Here is a 10159-nt window from a genome sequence, read left to right as displayed (position 1 = left end):
TTACAGAGACAACCGACTGGAAGGAATATTTAAAGGTACAGCTCCATGCTGCTTCACCCACCATGCTTCACATTGGAAGAATGAGGTGTGCAGCATTAGCTAAGCACATTCGATTCTTTCATCCTATGCCCCCCCCCCCCCACCACATCCCTGCAACAATGTTTTCAAAAGCATTAGCAATTTTCATCCTCCAAAATAAACATTATATCCCAAAGGCAGGATAGGTTTACTGTTTGAATAAATATGTGTCCTTACATTTTCTCAGGGATATCAACGAGTCATAACTCCTGGAGAAGCATAATCTCATCCTAAACATTAGAATAAGCTCTTCTTTGGAATTCCCTTCTGTGTAGACAAAACCAAATCAAAGCTTCCATTCTGTCCTGAGAATATAAGAGAGAAGCCCATTATGTAAACCCTCAAATCTTACAGGAGCAGTGGCTTAAACTTCTACACCAATATGAAAATAATGATTTGCTTATCATTATATTATGTAAAATATAAGCAGCACAGTTTTTCAGATGAAGCAAAATAATAGCTTGAGAGCATTTTGTTGTTGTTAGTATAAGTATTATATTAGTAGCTCATTGTTATGAACTGTATGTATCCTACTGATCACACATTTGCATGAAACTAGGAAAAACAGCAACATATCTGTCTAGTTGACACGCTATGTATGTACAACGGAATAAATAGCAATGTAATGTGGTAAAATCATGAAGAAAATGTATTATTTATTATTTTAATGTTTCATACTGGTAGATTCTGTCTCATCTCATGAATAAGAAAATACAGAAAACCTGGAAACAAAAAGTATCACAAATCACAAATAACAAACTATGCTCTCAGTGCACAAATGTCTGACTGATGTTATATGGTGGGACACATTCCGGTGACATTTTGTAATCATAACACATCTTTGCCTCTAAATCTGAGTATATGAAGTTACTTTTTTGGGAACAGGGAAAAAATATGCTGACACCAATGCCTTTACACAAGCTTCTTCAACATTTCGACAACTTCAGTGATCACATAGTCCCTGGAAAAACATCTTCCCAAGCAAACAAACTCTGCCTCCAATCCAGAAACCTGTCCCGTGGATGTGCACCAAAAATATGAAATCCCAGTGATAACAAACAAGGAGAAGAGAGTGTGTCTCTGGGTACACAAACATTAAATAATGCATGCAAACACACACACACACACGCACAGGCAAGCACTCACGCATATACACACACCCAGGGTTTGGGAGTAACTGATTACATGTAATTTAATTACAAAAAAACTGTAATCAGTTATGTTACCAGACATTTTTTTGTAATCAGATTACAGATACTTTTGAAAAACTAGATGATTACTTCTTGGATTACTTTTAAATTCAGAAAGGATGTTTGCAAAAAAAGTAATAAAACATAATGAGACCTTTCTGTTTCTCAATGATCCACCTCTCAAATTTGATTCACCTGAGCGAGTCTGCCCACAAGTCAGACGGCAGGTAGCTTAGTGGGTAAGAGCGTTGTGCCAGTAAACAAAAGGTCGCAGGTTCTAATCCCCGAGCCAACTAGGTAAAAAATCTGTCGATGTGCCCTTAAGCAAGGCACTTAACCCTAATTGCTTCTGTAAGTCGCTCTGGATAAGAGCGTCTGCTAAATGACAAAAAAAAAGTCAGAGACCACTACGATGGCTTTTAATTTTTTTTTTTTTTCGAACCAAATGCGTTTGATGGATCCTTTTTGTCTTCTTCTAATGCCTCTTAACCCTTTACACTCATGGGAATTGGCTTGTATGGATAGGGCTATATTGAAATGTTTCTTACAGAAGAAATATGAAACACATATGCATAAGCATTACAGCAATTAAAAGGGAACAGTTTAGGAGATTATGGGGAAATTATTAGACCAAAGTTGAGGACACAACAGTTCACCAGACACAAGACTGAATCCAAATATTACACTGTTGATTTTATGTACATTTACTGTACTTTGTTGTATTTGTTGATAACGACATCTGAAAATACTCTAGATACATTCAGTAATAAGACTATTCCTGGAAAATGTGGGGTAGGTGCACATAAGACAAAAACATTACAAGGGTTTGAGTGAGAGTACTAACTGATGTCTCAAAGTGGCCATACACCTCTCCAAAGTGTGCACAATTCCCTAAGCAATTTCAATGCACTTTTATGACTCAAAGAAGAGTCTTCAACTATATGTTTTTGTTTAGCTCTCCTAGCTGTGCCATTGAGGAACTAGAGTTTAATTTCTAACCCAACCCAGCATCTCCGCCATCACACAATTACCAACAAGCTCTCACAGTCTCACGTCAGAATCAAACGTTCATCCATGTTTCTCAAACATAAAATTTCGAAGTGTTTGGTTACTTCGCTGTATCATTCCAAGGTTAAGTTTAGGCATTAACTCCGAATTCTTAAGGTTAGGCATTAACTCAGAATGGTTAAGGTAAGGGTTAAGGTTTGGGATCACTGGATTCCAACATGCAACCTTTTGAATCAGAGGCAGATGCTTACGCCCATCCACCATCCCTGTCCACAATGCCCTAGCAAAACCCAAACCTACTTGAAGGTAACAGAACTCACTGTTGCCCCTAGTGGCCGGTTTCCACGACTTCTCCCGATGTCCTCAGACATGGATGGATGTCGAATACTGACTTGTATCACGGATGATCTGCCTGCATTTACTGTTGTTGTTTACGCAATCCAAAAACTGTCCATTATAAATCCCAATCTGGGTCAGGTGGGCATGATTTGAAAGCTTGTTGTTGTATTGCCAACATGACTAGCTAAGTTATAAAATACGATCTTACAGTGTTAGGCTTTCACAAGGCAATTCAGAGAAAAATATCGTAATTTTGGTGTGCATAGTCATGAGTGCATTTAGGTGCATGTGCCCAGGCAAATTTTCTTCACAATAAACAAAAATAGGCTTATTCTGTTCAGAACAACCCAGGGTATGACGCCATTTCATCTTGTAACTGTACATCAAACATAGTGAACATGATTTGGACATGTGAAGTGCTTGTATGACATCAAAGTGGTATTTATTATGATCCTCAACATCTCATCTTTCAAAATACATCGTGTCATTTTAATTTACAGCATTTCCCTCACTCAGACAACAAAATATTTGCTAAGTTTGCCCAATTACTGGGAGGGATGGGGGCAACTTCATGTCACACGCGATGCTCAAGTTCAGAACAGCTGTCAGTCAAAACCCATACAGTGCCATATCAATAGCTCTGACATCATGTATAGCATGTTACTGTACAGCCATTACGTTCCAATTTAGGTACTTATTAGTGCCCTAATCTGCCATTGTCAACCCGTATACGGGTATGAGTGTAAAGGGCTATAGGGAAAGTAATCTAAAAGTAACTGAAAGTGATCAGTTACTGAGTTTGGGTGATCCAAAATGTATGTTACTGATTACAATTTTGGACAGGTACAGTGGGGAAAAAAAGTATTTAGTCAGCCACCAATTTTGCAAGTTCTCCCACTTAAAAAGATGAGAGAGGCCTGTAATTTTCATCATAGGTACATGTCAACTATGACAGACAAATTGTGGAAAGAAAATCCAGAAAATCACATTGTAGGATGTTTAATGAATTTATTTGCAAATTAGGGTGGAAAATAAGTATTTGGTCACCTACAAACAAGCAAGATTTCTGGCTCTCACAGACCTGTAACTTCTTCTTTAAGAGGCTCCTCTCTCCTCCACTCGTTACCTGTATTAATGGCACCTGTTTGAACTTGTTATCAGTATAAAAGACACCTGTCCACAACCTCAAACAGTCACACTCCAAACTCCACTATGGCCAAGACCAAAGAGCTGTCAAAGGACACCAGAAACAAAATTGTAGATCTGCACCAGGCTGGGAAGACTGAATCTGCAATAGGTAAGCAGCTTGGTTTTAAGAAATCAACTGTGGGAGCAATTATTAGGAAATGGAAGACATACAAGACCACTGATAATCTCCCTCGATCTGGGGCTCCACGCAAGATCTCACCCCGTGGGGTCAAAATGATCACAAGAACGGTGAGCAAAAATCCCAGAACCACACGGGGGGACCTAGTGAATGACCTGCAGAGAGCTGGGACCAAAGTAACAAAGCCTACCATCAGTAACACACTACGCCGCCAGGGACTCAAATCCTGCCGTGCCAGACGTGTCCCCCTGCTTAAGCCAGTACATGTCCAGGCCCGTCTGAAGTTTGCTAGAGTGCATTTGGATGATCCAGAAGAGGATTGGGAGAATGTCATATGGTCAGATGAAACCAAAATAGAACTTTTTGGTAAAAACTCAACTCGTCGTGTTTGGAGGACAAAGAATGCTGAGTTGCATCCAAAGAACACCATACCTACTGTGAAGCATGGGGGTGGAAACATCATGCTTTGGGGCTGTTTTTCTGCAAAGGGACCAGGACGACTGATCCATGTAAAGGAAAGAATGAATGGGGCCATGTATCGTGAGATTTTGAGTGAAAACCTCCTTCCATCAGCAAGGGCATTGAAGATGAAACGTGGCTGGGTCTTTCAGCATGACAATGATCCCAAACACACCACCCGGGCAACGAAGGAGTGGCTTCGTAAGAAGCATTTCAAGGTCCTGGAGTGGCCTAGCCAGTCTCCAGATCTCAACCCCATAGAAAATCTTTGGAGGGAGTTGAAAGTCCGTGTTGCCCAGCGACAGCCCCAAAACATCACTGCTCTAAAGGAGATCTGCATGGAGGAATGGGCCAAAATACCAGCAACAGTGTGTGAAAACCTTGTGAAGACTTACAGAAAACGTTTGACCTGTGTCATTGCCAACAAAGGGTATATAACAAAGTATTGAGAAACTTTTGTTATTGACCAAATACTTATTTTCCACCATAATTTGCAAATAAATTCATTAAAAATCCTACAATGTGATTTTCTAGATTTTTTTTTCTCGTTTTGTCTGTCATAGTTGACGTGTACCTATGATGAAAATTACAGGCCTCTCTTAAGTGGGAGAACTTGCACAATTGGTGGCTGACTAAATACGTTTTTTCCCCACTGTAACTAGTAACAGATTACATTTAGAAAGTAACGTACCCAATCCCCCCGCACGTGTGCACATACACACACACAGCTTCTCCTTTAGCTTCTAATCCTGTACTGCACACACGTTACAATGTTTCTCATTTAAAACACAAAGGGCTTTTGGAGGAAGGAGTCTTTTTAATTGAGTGCAGTAGTTTTAATTGATGATGTTTGCTGCTGCATACTGCTCATCCTGGGCTGTCTGGGTGACTCCATGGGGGCCTTGGGATCCAGCAGGGCTCTGGTTGAAGTAGGCTTTCTGTAGCTCCTCCACCACAGGCTTCTCTTCATCTTCCAGAGCTGCACCATCCTGCATCTCCCACCTGGAACACACAGACAGACAGACATATACACAGTGCTTAGTTAGTTCCCAGAGTTTGCTATCATCTAGAACACACACATATCCCAGCTCTGTCTGACAAAGACAGAGACACACACACACTTCTCCCTCAGATTCTGCCAGGTTCAGCACAGAGATCAAGTGGAGAATCCTCCAATGCCCACACCACATCCGCACAGTGCACTCTCGCAGATGTACAGTGTTGGTATAAAAACCAAGATGTACACTGTGAAGTTTTCATATGGGATTGTGTCTTGATATTTCAGAGTTTACAATGTGTCAGATTCAGAGCTTTCACTGTCAGCCTGTGTATAGAACTCTATGTTTTACACACAAGAATGAGAGGACTGCTCCCAAAAGAGGTTCTAGGAAACATCAACACAGTGAAAAATGAGGAAGAAAAACAGAAGCTTTCTCTCTGACAATGTTGAAATATTGATGTGGAGTGCTCATACACTGGTGGTTCACTTCACCTGCTTATCTCACAGCATACAACTCCTGACCCTCTAGTGGAAAGCACAGTAGCACAGCACAGTGGCCAACTCATAAGGGGCCGGTATGATCAGTGTTGATCTGGGTTTATACTTAAATGGATAGTTCGGGATTTTGGCAATAAAGCCCTTTATCTACTTGTCTACCCTAGAGTCAGATGAACTCGTGGATACCATATTTATGTCTATGTGTGCAGTTTGAAGGAAGTTGATAACTAGTGTTAGCATTGTCTTGTGAAACTACCTATAACTTCCTTCATACTGGACGCAGACACATACAAATGGTATCCACAATTTCACCTGACCCTGGGGAAGTAGATAAAGGGCCTCATTGCCAAAATCCCAAACTATCACTTTAAGGTGCCCAACTCCTCTAGCTTTCTCTGTCCCTCTTCACCTGCTTCTCTCTTTTCCACCACTTTTCTCCCTCAAGAGAAAGCCAGCCCTTTGAGCTGTGACTGTGGTCAATCAAATGTTAATATCTATACTGAGAGAGAATGAGCGCAAGGTAGAGTCTCTCGCAAGGTCCTGTCATGTCGTCCCATCTAAAGAGAACTCTATCGAACTGTAAATGATTGCATTTTCAATGCAGTCTCTGTCTCCTTTTATTGCCCCCCCTCGCCTATATATTCACCATATCTTCAAACGGGGGAAGGTAGACGTATTGTATATGTGTGAGAGGGAGAGCTTTGACTATGTGATGCATTCCATGCATACAAAGGAGCGGGCTCCTCCATGCGAGCGCTTTGATGGAGTTTCTGCCTCAGTCATTGTGTGTATCTGGCCGAATCAGACATCCTCTTTCTCTTCCTCTCCTGCACTGTCACCGTGGTAATTACCATCTATATGGGGAGGATTTGTTTATGTAAATATGTGCGTTTGATGCATGGGGCCCTTCGCACATGTCTGCTCTCTTCTCCACGGCCTCGTTTTCTCAGTCTCTTCTCTCTCTCCATCTCTCCCTCTCTCTATCACAGAGCCAGTGGACTGTCACCTGATAGACAGACCAACGAGGGGGTGGAGAGGAGGGGGGGTTGGTTAAGTCAACCTCTCCTTATGACAACTCTATACCTTCAGGAAGACACCACACACTGACACTATAGAGTTGAACATGATGGGGTGGGGAGTAGGAAAGAGAGGGGCAACAGCTATACCTCATGACTATTACACTACACAGTTCAATAAAAATCCAATCACTTCACTTTGTCATCCTATAGTCAGCCATGATTTGAAAACCCCCAAAACAAATAATGGGAACATGAAAAACATAATATTTACAAATGTCACCGACGTGCAAAATGAACCATGGGAGGAGGGAGGGAGGGATAGAGGGTGGGAGTAGGGGAGGAAGGTAAGAAGAAACGCTAAAGGTTTTTCAATGTTTAATTTTCAAATAGGATTAAGCAGAATGACATTTAGCTGAAGGTTACTGGCTGAGCAGAGCGACGCATTGTCTTAGCTGATATTGATATTCAGGAAGCGCCCTGCTTGTCACTGGGACAAACAGAGTTGATGAATGAGAAGCCTTTCTGCAGGAAGGTGTTAAGTGCACATTTGCAAGAGGAGAGAGAGAGAGAGAGAGAGAGAGAGAGAGAGAGAGAGAGAGAGAGAGAGAGAGAGAGAGAGAGAGAGAGAGAGAGAGAGAGAGAGAGAGAGAGAGAGAAAGAGAGAGAGAGAGAGAGGTCTAACATAGTAACACTTGCCATGTATATATCTAAGCTACCTTATGCTACAAACACTATACAATGTCCAGACAGCGCAGTTTCACATTTACAATGCCAACTGTCCTAGACCCTGACAGAAATGCATTCTAACTGGGACTGAGGGTGATTTAGCTTTAAAAACACACACCAACAATATGTAATTCTATCGCTGTAGCTAATTTGAGCGAGTGAAAAAAAAAAACAATGCTGTTTAGAAATTCAGTTTCAAGTAGGCTAAAGTTGACAATAACTTCACAGCATCCTCATTTCAGAAGTTTCCTTGGAATTTACATCTTAATAAGGGGAGCCTTACCCTTTAATTCCTACAGGCTGGGCTCATTTCTCATGCATTAATACTGGACTTGCTGACTAGGCGGTTCCTCTGAATACAGAATAGGACACACATATTAAGACTCATATATTTACTGGATTGATGTCACAGAAGATTGTAAAAATAAAATTAAAAAAATAACCCTGAAGTATTTCGATAGGAATGTATGGGCACAATATTTAAGCCAATGTTTCTATTTCGGCTAGCTGCAATGATAGATACACTCTGATGTATGGAGCTTATTCTGATAATTAACCTTCATATCAATGTTCATCTCATCTAGAATTAAAGCCATGCTCAGGGATTATCAGTCTGTAAATTACCTACAGTGTCTTCGTTCAATTAGAATCTTACAATCTACATTTACTCTAAGGGATATGTGTTGCTTAGGCTATATTAGCACTGCACTTAAACCAACTTTCTACTGCATGATGAGATCAAGTGCTATAGTGCCAGGACAATAAAAAGACAGAGACTAGAGAGAGAGAGAAAATAAGTGAGAGAAGGAGCGATGGCAATTGTGTGAGCTGTCAGTGTTGGAGTGGTTTTCCTCAGTGGCGTGTTTGTGCTGCACTGGGTGCCAGCACAATCCCCGTCAGGTACCCGTGTTTGTTTAAAAAAGGTGCCTGTCAAACATTGAGCCACACAGCGCGAGACACTCGGCTAAATGAGTCTGACAAGGACCTAATCAAGGCCTTTACACATGCTGAGGGCCTCAAGGATCCATCATAACCCAAACCTAAACATTTAAAGTGCTAAACTTTCCAAAGGTCGGTGCTTTCCGTGCATGCCAGGATGATATGTGTCAGCAGAGAGGGAGAGCTGAACATTGGTCCTCCACAGGTCTGCTGCAGTAGTCAGTGATATGGGATAAGGATACGGCACTTAATTTCATGCTCCTGCACTTGCCCTTTTGTATTTACGTTACACTGCCTATACCGTGTGAGTGGGCACTTTTACACTTTACACTGAACACTTCTACACAACGCACCAAATATGGTTGTGATGAAAATCTTGGTGAACCACAAAGGTTGTGCTTCCCAAGTGATAGGAGATGTGTCGATGTGTATTGTGTGTGTGTGTGTGTGTGTGAGAGTGTTAGAGAGACAGACAGACAGACACAGAGAGGGAGTGAGGTAGATAGTAAGAAGCCCCATAGCAAACCGGCACAAGTTAGTGTAACTGACAAGTTCACAATGCAGAGCAAAGGTCAGCTCTGAACTCAATTTCCATTGAGGAGTCAACTCCAATTCAATTTGTATATGTGACTTCCCTTGGCTAAGAACGGGAGGACAATTGTAACTGACAAGCATGGGACGGTACGGTGGATTTGAATATTGACAAGACAGAGAGTTGACAGGACAAATTATACTCCAGCTACAGCATTACTCTATCAAAAGGGAACACCTACTATCTTCAGCACATTGTGTATGTCCATGGCCCCACTCAAATGTAGCTACAGTGGCTACATTTTAACATAATCTAAAGTTAAACTCTTTAGAATGTTCCCTACTTTAAAGCTAAACCTCACACAGATAGTAGAGCTGTATATCCACAGCTTCCACACTACAACACCCAGAACCCACTCTGTTCATACAGAAGAGTTCCTCTGGTCTCTGGTCCAACTATTGAGATGAATACATGATCTGTATGAGTCCGTCTCTCTACCCATACAGCTGTGTTCCTCTGTCAGCAGTCCATCTGTATCCTCAGAGTGACTCTATGTGAAGGCCCTGCTCTATAGCCACTGAGTCTCTGCTGCCCTGTCACGTCAAAGCCGGCCCGCCACCCACCAATCATGCGCCCTCCGACTCGAGGACTGCCGAGAGAAGGCAAGCAATGGAGCGCCTGATCAAAGGGCCACCGACAGATCTGCGCGCACCCTTTGAAATGGGACACACACACACAGACACATGCATGCATGCACACACACACACACACACACACACACACACACACACACACACACACACACATCGGGCTGCCTCACATCCACGCCACAGATTTAAACCCTCAATCCCAACAGTGATGAGACCATCACATCAGAGGACACGGTCGAGACCAAAGGACATTCTCCAGATATAAACCCCTGGCTACACATCCCCTACACGCACACACACACACCCACACAGACAGACACACAGACACACACACTAATGCCTTCCCTGCACTACAGAGGGAGGGATATCAAGTTCTGACTGAACACTGCAGCGA

The sequence above is a fragment of the Coregonus lavaretus genome, assembly GCF_964263955.1.
Source record: "Coregonus lavaretus genome assembly, contig: HAP1_SCAFFOLD_2574, whole genome shotgun sequence".
NCBI lineage: Eukaryota > Metazoa > Chordata > Actinopteri > Salmoniformes > Salmonidae > Coregonus > Coregonus lavaretus.
The sequence above is the reverse complement of the archived record's forward strand: the minus strand, read 5'-3'. Positions refer to the sequence as shown.